Below are 12,950 nucleotides of genomic sequence, written 5' to 3' on the forward strand. Positions count from 1 at the left end.
CACTATATGGTTCCTAGGCTCCAAAATGCCCTCCATACCGATATCTGTTCAAATAAGGTGAATAATATTATATTATTATAATTTTAAGTAATTGGCTGCAAAACCCCCCTTAAGTTCATTCTAGCACCACGTAATTGCGACAATATTGGATATAACATACAGCATGATCCTACCAAGTTCGGCGGAATTAGAAATTTTAATTAGCGTCCTTTTCTACCGAAGTGTTCTACTCCATAATTGCTAGTGGGTTAAGTAAAGCAGTCACTCGATAGAAGAGAGGTTCTAATCACGGCTCTCACTTTGTAAACACCACAATGAGAAGCAGATAAGATGTTGCATCTAAATAAATAAATCAAAATCTAATCAACACAGCTTTCATTCAACTTCTGCTCTCAATATCACCTGGTAATCCCAAAGGCTCAAGTGCATGCACTGCGCCTTGAGACGCATCCAACTACTCAAAAGAGATGCATCCACCTTACTTCAATTAGTGACCGATCTTCTGTAGATTGGTTGCACCTTGCAAGCCGCTCCGATCAGGCAAAAGACCTTTCCTTCATTCCAATTCTAAAGAGAGATCAAGTTCGTAAACACTTCCCGCAATATACACTGCCCGGAATTCCACAGGAACTATACGCTATATCTTGTCAAGTGTACCTCCGCACTTATCTCTCACACGATTTTGCTGAGAAAGATCATAATCGCCACCTCCATTATTACCTCATCTGATGTAATTCCAAAAGGGTTATAGACCTTCAGAGCATTCAGAGAGTTAAGTTCTTCAGGGTCTTACGTGAGTACCTGTCTGGAAGACTTAATGCCCCGGTCTTCTTAGGACACGGATTGATTTTGTGACCACAATCAGAACCCCGCTGTGATAAGCAACAACGGTACTAATCTATACCAAGTGCATGGCCTAGCATCCATACTGGTGGATGCAAGACCTACCTAAATCTCTACCGAACTTAGGAGTACGGCACCGGTGTTGATACGTAACACCACGTCGAGGCCCGAAGGTCTCTTCTCGCTTGAGCACAACCACAGCCCCCATGAAACTCCCACAAGGGGGCCAACCGCAACCAACCGAGCTGTACTCAGATACGACAGGAATTCTCCTGAAGTATAAGAGTTCCTATGGTACCAGTATACCCCTGGTAAGGTTTCGTGACCGAAGCCACTTCAGATGAGTCCCCGGGCAGACTCGGGTCTGGTCGCCCTGATTACGCCTTTGGAGCATTCGCCTACTGCATCACTGCCGGCAAGCCAAAGTGAGTGCAGCGTCTCCCGGCGCCACCGCTATGGATTTTCTCCTCGGCCACTTGTTTTTGGTTTGGCTGACAGGGTTGCCGCCCCGTCTTCCTCACTGCCACCTTTGCGCACTTCTGAGCGTAAAATACACCCCTGGGTATATAAGAGCCCATTTAGAAATACGTCCAAACACTTCTATGCTTCGTGAACAAAAAGACTCATTTTCCTTCTAAGCCAGGATCAGTACGGTCCTTTCACTGTTTAAATTGCGCGGACCTCAACATCCCCTGGGTGCTGCATTCGCCACTACCAAAGCCAAGCCATCGCAGCCTCTTTTGGCGCAGAAAGCATATGCACATTGTCCACAAAAAAGAGCATGTCCCGAGTCTTGTAAAACGCTGACAATACCGACATACTCTCTGCGTCCCTCGTTCGTCCCGTACCATTTAAATTTCTCCAGGAGATTATTTTCGACCAAACTCACCTACCATCCAGGAACATATTTCCTAGTCAATAAGCTTCAATTTTCCTCCTGTTGGCGCAGTTGAATGGTGCTGGTAAATCCAACCCCAGACGCAGCACCCGGGAGAAGACACTGCGTCTCTCACCAGCCTGACAACTCATTGCGTTTACAGCGAACTAGACTGAACGAAATGCTTATTGATGATCCATCTGACCTTTGTCATTACCAATAGTCGGAAACAATGTATTGTAGATAACTCTTTCAACCCTCTTCCCCACTGTATCCAAGAATCTGATCGGGCGATATGATTCTGGGTTTGAAAAACAACACAAACGAAGGCCACTTTGCAAGAAAGGGACTATTCCTATTAGGCATTCCTCGAAAGTATTAGTGCAAATATTGATAGATTGGACAGTGCGCAACCAGTTGCAACAGTTCGTTCGTCCCGTAAACCTCCCACAGTTATCACCGTTTTGTTCTTTGTAGTGAGGAAACAGCCTAACTAAAACTTTTTTGAGAGGGTACAGGCAGGTCATCTGTCCCTATATTTACTTCCAAAGTTAGTCAACTGTCCAGGGCCTCGATGTCGATGTGAAGTCGATATGAAATTCTGCTTAGTAAAAAGTGATCAATCTAGGAGCATTTGATTTGTTAATACGAAGAGTCATTTTTTATGGAAGCCTTTAAATAGCTCGAGTGCAAACACTGTGGAATTTACTTCGAACCCATCCCTCTGCGCCCTCCAAGAGAATCATTTCAGTTTGCTGGTTCACTTCGATCAGGCAAAGGACCAGTAACTGACATTATTTAATTACGTTCACCAACTTTGGAGAGATTTAAAGCTCATAGCCACTTCACATACTCGTAATATTCACAGCCCGAGCGTCCAAATGGATTTTACCTTGTCAAGTCTGCAGGTCCTCCCCCGAACTTATCTCTTAGCGCTGCTGCTCTTCAGAGCCATCAGACGGTAAGCCTACCTGCCTTATTTTCGTCTGTGCGAGTTTGTTAGCCGCGTTGGAGATCAACCTTTGCCCAAAGACTTCCACGGTTCGTTATCAAAAACGACACATCTTTTCCGAAACCAAAATGAGTACGATCCTCTAGGCGGTCTACTTTGGCCAGTAAAGCCAACACATACCAGTACATTACTTTCCATATAAAAGGATCCAATGCCGAGTGATATACGATATACTTTCATCCGTCTCACCTAGTATCTAGGGAGATTTTCCTCAGCCAATGAGCCAGTAATTCGACTTCAGTTGGCTGAGTAGAATGAGTTTTTTGGTACCCAACATCTAAGAACGCACTGCACCCTGATAATGTATCTTCCATAAGTTCATCAAACTGCTAATTGCATTCACGGTCGACTGGGTGTACATTGTATCGAACAAGTGGCTTAGGTCATATGAGCTGGATCTCCAGACAGCTTTTCAGGATCGGGAGGCAGCACAAAATTTTGGTTTTTCCATTTTTTTCAAATATCAAATATTGAAAAATAAGTTAGGCATAGTCTATAGAGCATCGAACATTTCACTCTGGAAGCAACTTCTTTGAGAGGACACAGAAACTCACCTATAGTGATTTTTGTTTTGAAAGCCGTCCCGTGACTATCCTGTAAGCCCTGCTAAAAGATTTTATGCCGGCATCCCCTTACAGCCATATAAAGCGGTTGTCGTTTGTTCAGATGACCTCTTTAAGGCTTCTTTACCATTGCTTGTGTTTCTCTTCGATCGTTGCTACTGGTTTTCTTCGGGACTGTTGTAAAGTCGCTTTGCCGAAAATATATAGTCCGCATCATTTCGTTGTTCCATTTACCTAACTGAACACTTTCTAGACACAGCATGCTTCCCGTACAAATATTTTCCGTCCCTCTGTGAATTCGCCACTCTGCCAGAGTTCTTTTGGTGTATTCCGCTTTGATCTTCCTTTAGATTGCCTGCTGATAGTGTTTGACTAGTACACCAAGCGACTTTTTAGCTAACATAGCAATCATGTATATCGGATTTCAAGGCCACTGTAGACCCCATTTTTGTTCTAATAAGGTTTTGCAACTCCTAAAATTCGCGACTGCCACATCCTCCTCTGTGATTTTTCTAGCCAAGCAAATCCCATAATATTCGTTCTTGGGCTATCCCACTGAAGAGCTCACGCACTGTCGAACTACGTCCTCTTACATCCAGCACCAGAACGCTCATCTGCTCATATTCAGGAAGTGTACTGCTAACGATAGCAGATCAGCTGTACATAAGGACTCCTTCCATCTTCCCCCTTATGAGTTCCATAGTTGCACTAATGCTTGAAAGGCCTATTCTGTGGAAGCCCATGGAGCTGTTTGATCTCTGACCTGGATGCCCCCACCCTAATTCCAATATGGTTCACCAATCAATATCTATCCCGATCATGGTCCGTCAGGGTACAACTTTGAACGATCTTACAGCGGTTGAAGCAGGTTTATGTCAACCTCATCTGGTATTTATGCTGACAGCCCTCCTGTCTACAATGTGCATTGTATGACATATGTAACATCGCTTCAGTGCCACTTGGCCGCCAATAACTGCCTCCATTAATTGGCTGACGATTGTATGATCTTATCAACATCTTCGCAGTCTTTAGTTGAACCTTCTGAAGCTGGTAATATTTTTCTGGAAGTCAGCGAATTGTCTGTTTTGAATTTGAAAACATCGCGAATGCCTATTTACCCTGTTTGGAGATTATATCACCTCCAACCTTATCCTCTTTCTTTCTTTTTGTGAGGTGCCAACTTTCTGCAGGCTTCCAGGTCCTCCTTATTGGATCCTCTCATTTTTCCCAAACAATGCGGCTACATGCGTTTTGCTAACAGTTCTGGCCACCATCTTCGCCTGTACCACCTTCGCAGGAGTCCTTTTACTTCTTAAAGTTTTTTTGTCCTGTTGAATCTTCAGTCATTAGGACAACCTCTTCTCCGGTTTCATCCATTTTGTATTTTGACACCTGTATATTGCCTGGCTCACCTTTTCATTCAATACCCGACCCTTACCCGCTGAACCGTGCAGTACGTCAACTTGATATCCCTCATCATGATCTTATATTTTGGTAAATATTTCTGGATTCCTTAATAAACTCACAGGATTTCATAATATTATTACCTAGATCAATAAAGGACTTTCTCGATTGATCGTTCCACCATTCGTCACTCGGGTTGTCAAGCGACAAAATTACTCTTTTCGGTTATCTCCTGCTACACTTTCACAAGTGAGGGATGCATTTTGAAAGGAGGTGTGAGTTGCGGCCTCTATAGGACGAGATCTACGATCGAACCTATTATGGATGAATCTGCCGGTGAAAACAGTTGAACTTCCCTTGATAAGCTTGCGACTTTTTTCAAAAGCTTGCAACATACTAACCGAGATATCCACTACTGCGGTCGTTAAATATCGACAACCGGTAGCCTGCTTGCTCACGCTCAACATACAACAACTTTCTCACTCGTCCCACCCTCCATGTTTGGTTTAATTTCTGGGTATCCTGCCCACAATATTTTTAACTACCAATGGGCATTTTACTCTCAACTACCTGACTTGCGTATAACCATACCCATACGCGATATGGAAGGAAGGATCCCCCTTAAAATTCGTGACAATGATTATCCTCCTCCTTGTCTACTGTCTGTTTTAGGTCCTGGTAAATAGCATTTTAAAAATGGAACTCTCTTCAGTCCCTTCAGCGGATAATATGTAAATGCTCACACAAAACATCGCAATGTAATGGAACCCCTCGGTCTGGTTCAAAAGGTTTTATTCACAATTTTGACCCAATATAACTCCCACATAAAAAAGGACTATTGGTCTGTGTCTGCATCAGCCCAACACAGGTCTTTGGACTGCTTTTTAGAAGCTTGCCAAAGTAGAGTAGTACTTTTCGGTGACAAGAAGAGGTGTGCTCCCAACGCAAGTCTGTTTCGCCAGCATTTTCCTACTTACTGCCCTTTAGGAAGCACATGTTTTAGAAATTCCAACATATCTGTATTGGGACTCCTCCTTAAAAATGAATTGATGAGATTTCGAATTTTTCATTACGGATTGATGGAGTACTAGCTTGCATTCACTTCATGACGGATCAGATCAATCAGGGAACAATTTGTCCTACCTTTCTAGTCTACGGAGTCCATTTCATTGGGCTCCAAACCCAAACTTTTTCTAAAAGAAAGACTAGCAGTTTCTTCCAGGATGGAGAGTACTTTCAGACGTTCTCTTATCTCTACCTTGGGAGCAACATGACCAAAAGCGGTTACAGGTGTAATTTGCTATGTATTCACAAATACGATGTGAATGTGATGTATATTCAAATCAAAAATAATCCTATTCTCGCTTAATCAAAGCCGAGGCAAATTTTTCTTTATGGATAAGAGGATCATGAGTCTGCATCCAGTTTAGAAATTTAACAAATACACGCCGCATCCAGTCAACCCGTTGGAGAGTACCGTTCCCAATTATTCAAGGAGGACGATCAGAAAAGAGTCTGCAAGGGTCTCATCTGAAGTGGCTCTTGTCACGAAGCCTTACCGGAGATTATTGGATATTATGAGAACCGGGATGGCCGTCTAAGAGAGTATGCTCACGGAGATTCCTTGTGGGTTCTACTCCCGATCCTGTTATTATCAGTTAGCCCTCTTCTGGGAGTTTCAGTGTGGTTATAGTACCTGACACGACGGGACTCTGACTGTGGTTGCCAAAACAATCTGTGACCGAAGAGGACCATAAAATTATACCTACAGGGCAGGTACTCATGTCAAACCGCCAAGACCTTCGTCCTTTTACCGCGTTTGTATGAAAACGGAGGTAACAGAGCGTCAGTCTTTTAATGACATGAATAAATTCTGAGTCATGGTTTTGGTTATGAATACTAGGCTTATACATACCCCGATGTCGAACCATGATCATATTTAGAAAAAGACCAATGACAAAAGCAGAATATTTAGAGCCAATATGTTCCAAGAAATAAAGGACAAGAACCATACCCACAGTGTTCTTATCCTGCATTTTACTATAGGCAATAAATATTGTGGGTGAATTTTTAGATCCCATTCACGAGTCATCATTGGGAGTTGGTTGCACCTGACATCTAGTCTTCTATCACACTATATCAAGTGGGACTAGAATCGCCAAATAGCCGAATAGAGCTTGAGAAAGAAATAAAGATTAAAATTTTCTCATATCCAGATATGAATGTGATCAAATGCTTTGATCATAATTTTCAAACTATTTTTTAATAAAATAAGTTTTAATATCGTCCGTAGTAGTGCTTATATTCCTACTTGATTTTGCAATAATCTAAATAAAATGTCAAAAATAGTTAGTACAGAATCCATTCGAAAATAATTTCAAAGTAACTCCTTATTTATAAATAATTATATCTCAGTTTTTTTTCTAAAATCGCACATGAATAAATATACCGCTCTAAGAAGATATTTTCAAAATAAATAAAGTATAAAGTAAATATACATTATAAGATTCCTAACTGTGACTGATGATATGTGAGTGATTTGTTTAGCTTTATATAAAAAAACATAAAAAAATAAAAATAGAATATAAAACTTCGTTATAATGTAACTTACTTAGTAATTACCATTAAACCATTTGTTATAAATATGTAAAAATGACTCTCATGCATTTAAAAATATAAAAAATCAACTCAAATGATAGCGACAAAGTCACAGAATTTCAAGTAAATGTTTTTTATTTAAAAAGAAGGAAAAATACAATAAAACCAAACACTTAAATTAAAGCTGCCAAAATAGATACTTAGAAATAATAAGCGTGCGATGCATGAAAATTAAACTATGAATAATGGTGTAAATGAATTAAATGATTATTATAAATATCTACATATAAATTTAGTACGATATCATATCCTAGATAAGTTTGTTACGTAATTGAAAAATGAAAAACTAAAATGATAAATCGAATATAAAATGATCATCCAGTATCTATTAGACAGATAAAGGGTGACCCTTCACGTTACATTTGATATTCTTTTGGAATATATAGTTTCCCCCACAAATTTACATCAAAACATATTCAATTTATTTGTAAATTGAAAACATAGACCTTCCTTATTTACATATAAGCCGCGTCCTGTTAAATGTTTCAAATTGGTTGCAACTAATTTACCTGATTTCTAAGAAAGTATATTTTTGTTATATCATCAATATAGTTATCTTCCTATCCGAACCTTCAAAAGAAATCCTTTAAAAACACGTTGTACATAAAAAATCAAAATATAAGTAAAATATGAACATTAAAACATAAATAAAAATGAATGAAATTATTTTGAGAGTATGTACTTTGTATTTGAAGCAAGAATTCAAATAAAGTAAATATGTAATATTTATAATTGCTCGTCGATATTAAAATAATACGACATTATTATAAATGGATAAAGTAGTTGACATTGTTAAAAACATTTTTATAAGAGATTTTCGTTTTATTTATACTATTTATGTGTTTTATGTGCATTATAAAAGGAAAAAGATACAATTTTGTTATAATTTTATTTAAAAGTATACTTTGAGTTCTTGAATTGAGTCACTTCATGAAAAAAAATTATAAACATAACAATCAAAATTAAAACAAAAGAAAAAGAATAGGAAAACTTGTGCTCAACAAATCGTACTGAAAAACATAGAAGGAAAAAGATAAATACTTTTTATTTACGAAAAGTACGTGTACTTCTGGATCATTATTCGGGAAGTAAAATGAAGATCTTAAAACAACACATACAGTTAAAATGTTTATATAAATAACAGTTATCTTAATAAATGAACTATAAAAGAACATGAAAAGGAAAGGAACGAATTCCCAAAAGATAAATTTCCATCAAATAAATGAAAAATGAAAAAGTAAATACCAAAGGAATAAATATATTTAAAAGTCACAGTTTTGTGAAATAAATTTAAAAGATATTAAAGATGAACATGCAAAAAAGACAAGAAAAATTGATGTAAGTAAGAAAAATAATAAAAAAAAAGTATTTGACTACAGGTATATGTTGTTTTATTTGTGCTAATTTAAATTAGTCAAAAATTAAAGTAATAATTAAACAAGTCGGGAAACCGGAAGCTGGACGCTTCAGGTACGAAAGGTTTTGTGTATTCCTTAGTCCGTAGCACGTAATATATGCATATATTATGTGGCAATATCCACTTTCGGATGATATTGACATTTATTGTCTTGAATTTGCGAAGAAGCGACAACTTTGACGTATTATAACTTTGTTAGTAATAGTGCGATTTCCACCAAACTTGGTAAGATCATGCTCTATATTGCCCTATATTGTTGCGAAATTTCGTGGTCCTAGCATGAATTTAAGGGGGGTTCTGCAGCGAATTACTAAAAATTATAGTAATATACTATAATTAACTTTATTTATGCAGATGTCAGTGTGGAAGGTATTTCGGAGCCCAGGCACCATATAGTGGCAGCCTCTTGATTTTTTTCAGATTTTTCGGTCTAGTAGTTTCTGAGAATGGCCCCCGTAAAGGAATGGTCACTTTCAACTACCCGCACTCCCCACCTTCCCAACAAATATGAAAACTAAGACCAGCTTCGAAAAGTACTGAACAAGAGCTTTAATTTGATACCCCACATGACTATATTTGATGAAAAAAAAATTTACACCCCCCTTTTGCATGTATGGGGACCCCCCCTTAAATTCGTTGTAAAAGGATGTAATTCACTGTATGCGTGAGCGTTCACAGTTCCCAGCTTTCCACTAAATTTGGTGTCAATCGCGAGAAAAATGCGTGTGACGAACAGACAGACAGACAGACAGACAGTAAACCGATTTTAATAAGGTTTTGTGTTTACACTAAACCTTAACAAGTCGGGAAACCGGAAGCTAGGCGCTTCAGGTATGAAAGGTTTTGTGTATTTCTTTTATAAAGAGATTTGGGTGTGCATTAGTCCCGTTAGCACGTAGCACGTAAAATATGCATATATTATGTGAAAATAGCCACTTTCAAGTGATATTGACATTCATAGTCTTGAATTTGCAGAGGAGCGACAGATTTGACCTAGTATAACTTTGTTAGTAATAATGCAATTTTCAACAAATTTGGCAGGATCATGATCTATACTGTAGCCTACATTGCTGCAAAATTTTGCGATTCTAGGGTGAACTTAAGGGGGGTTTTCCTGTCAATTACTAAAAATTATAGTAATATACTATTATTAACTTTATTTGAACAGGTATCGATATGGAGGGTATTATGGAGCCTAGGCACCATATAGTAGCAGCCCCCTGATTTTTTCCAGATTTTTCGGCTAGGTGGTTCCTGAGAATGGGTTCGTTAAAAAAATGACCACTTTCAACCCCCCGCACTCTCCACCTTTTTAATAAAGGTCAAAACTAAGACCGGCTTCGAAAAGTACTAACCGAGACCTTTAATTTGATACCCCACATGACTATATTTGATGAAAAAAAAATTTACACCCCCTTTTTGCATGTATGGGGATCCCCCCTTAAATTCATCGGAAAACGATGTAGCTCACTATATGCGTGAGCGTTCACAGCTCCCACCTTTCTACCAGATTTGGTGTCAATCGCTGTAACCGTCTCCGAGAAAAATGCGTGTGACGGACAGACAGACAGACAGACAGACAGATGATGAGCAGAGCTTCTTAGAGGTGTGGTTAGATCAACCTGATATAGCAGGCGCCTCTACGCAAAGAGCCGTCCATCTGGCTCAATGCATCGCCAAAGCATGTGACGCGTCTATGCCTAGGAGGTGCTCATTCCCCAGTAGAAGACCAAACTACTGGTGGAATGATGAACTGGCCGGTCTTCGATCAGCCTGCCACCGAGCCAGAAGAGCGGCTCAGAGGGCGGTAGGTAGGGTTGATCAGGGGCAGAAAGAGTGCGCCTATAAGGCAGCCCGTAAAACCCTCAAGCTCGCCATCCAGCAAAGCAAGACAAAATGCTTTAAGGAGCTCTGCTCAGAAGCGGACATCAACCCGTGGGGGAGTGCTTATAGAATAGTGATGGGACGATTCAGAGGCCGCTCCTCTCCGCAGATCACGTGTCCCACCCTCTTGCTGAAAATCATCCAGGGGTTATTCCCCCAGCAAGAGGAGAGCACCGACATATTCCAACCATCTCTGAATATGACGGCAATTACTCCAGTCACCAGAGACGAGCTGCTGGAGATCTGCAGCAGAATAGGAGACAATAAAGCGCCGGGCCTGGACGGAGTACCGAATAAGGCCCTTAAGCTTGCCGTGAAATCCAGGCCGGACATGTTCGCTGAGCTGTTTGAAGCGTGCATTTCCGAAGGAATATTTCCGGCGGCTTTCAAGCGACAGAAGTTGGTACTTCTGCCTAAGCCTCGTAAACCTCCAGGTGAACCATCGTCATACCGACCCATATGTCTTTTGGACACGGTGGGGAAAATGTTAGAGCGGGTAATCTATAATAGATTACTCCCGGTTGTTGAGGGCCAAGGCGGCCTTTCAGATCGGCAGTATGGGTTCCGAAAAGCCAGATCAACCATTGATGCTATCAAATTGGTTACTGGCTTGGCCGAAGATGCAATTCACGGAAAGGGTAGTACCAGGAAATATTGCGTGGTAGTAACCCTGGACGTGAAAAATGCATTTAATTCGGCCAATTGGAATCTAATACGCAAATCCCTAGCGAAGATTGGTATTCCCGCCTATCTCGCTGCTATCGTCGATAGTTACTTAACCGAAAGGAGGCTATGGTATGACACTGATGACGGACCGCAGGAGTACGTTGTTTCCGCCGGTGTCCCACAGGGCTCCGTATTGGGCCCACTACTGTGGAACATCATGTAGAACAATGTACTTAATCTTCCCCTTCCGGAGGAAGCCACAGTGGTGGGTTACGCTGACGACATAGCACTGGTTGTTGTCGCAAAGCATCTTAAAGATGCTGAGTTATTCTCAAGCGAAGCAATCAGTGCTGTCAAATGCTGGTTGGAGAGCTCTGGTTTGACGCTTGCGGAGGAAAAAACAGAAGCGGTCCTCATCACGAAGCGCCGGAAGAGAAATTACGCCTGTGTTAGAATCGGGAATCATATCATCACTTCCAAGCCGACCATCAAATACTTGGGGGTGATGATAGACAGGAAGCTCAGCTATAAGCAACACTTACAGTATGTTTGTGATAAATCAGCCACTGCTAGTATGGCCCTGGCGAGGATGATGCCGAACGTGGGAGGGCCACGGCATACCTCTAGATTGCTTATAGCCAGGGTGGTGGCCTCGATCATGCTCTATGCTACCCCAGTTTGGAGGGAGGCGTTGTGGATGTCAGGGAATGCTACCAAACTGAGTTCAGTCTACAGGAGGACAGCCCTGAGGGTATGCTCTGCCTTCAGGACTGTCTCAGATGATGCAGCATTCGTCATCTCTGGAATGATGCCGATTGACATCTTGGCAGATGAGATGGCAAATATATACAATGCAAAGCCAACCTCTTCCTCATCGCGGACGAAGAACGCTGAGAGGGAGAGATCCATAAATAGATGGCAAGAGCGGTGGGAACGCTCGGGAAAGGGCCGGTGGACGCACAGGCTCATTCCTGACATCAAGGAGTGGTTGGAGAGACGACACGGTGAGATTAATTATAATCTCACCCAGTTTCTCACGGGACATGGAGGATATCTCCAATACCTTCACAGGTTTAAATTGGAGACCTCACCCGATTGTCCAAATTGCAATGGAGTCCCAGAGGACCCAGAGCATGTATTCTTCCACTGTCCGAGATTTGTGGAAGAAAGGAGGAATCTAGAAGAGACTCTAGGAGAGGTGCTGGTACCAGAAAATCTGGTACCGAAAATGCTAGCACATCAAGAGAATTGGGATGCGGTCAACTCCATGATCGCATCTATTCAAGATAAATTGCGAAAGGCAGAGGAACGGAGAAAAGCGCGGTCACGTGCGCCGCGTATAGAAGAAAGGTGACAAAGCTAGAGTGAGCTGACTCCGCCCCGTGATGTAATACCTTATGGTGATTCCACGGGGAAGGGAGGGAGTCGGGGGTGGTTTTAGTGGGTAAAAATCCCACACGCTGGTGTGTCCAGACCAGTGTCTTTTTGAAGATTTCCACCTCCTCAACAAAAAAAAAAAAAAAAAGACAGACAGACAGACAGACAGACGGACAGACAGACAGACAGTAAACCTTATTAAAGGTTTTGTTTTACAAACAAAACCTTAAAAAAAGAGGACTCATTTGT

This window comes from Hermetia illucens, chromosome 2 (assembly GCF_905115235.1).
Source record: "Hermetia illucens chromosome 2, iHerIll2.2.curated.20191125, whole genome shotgun sequence".
Classification (NCBI taxonomy): Eukaryota; Metazoa; Arthropoda; class Insecta; order Diptera; family Stratiomyidae; genus Hermetia; species Hermetia illucens.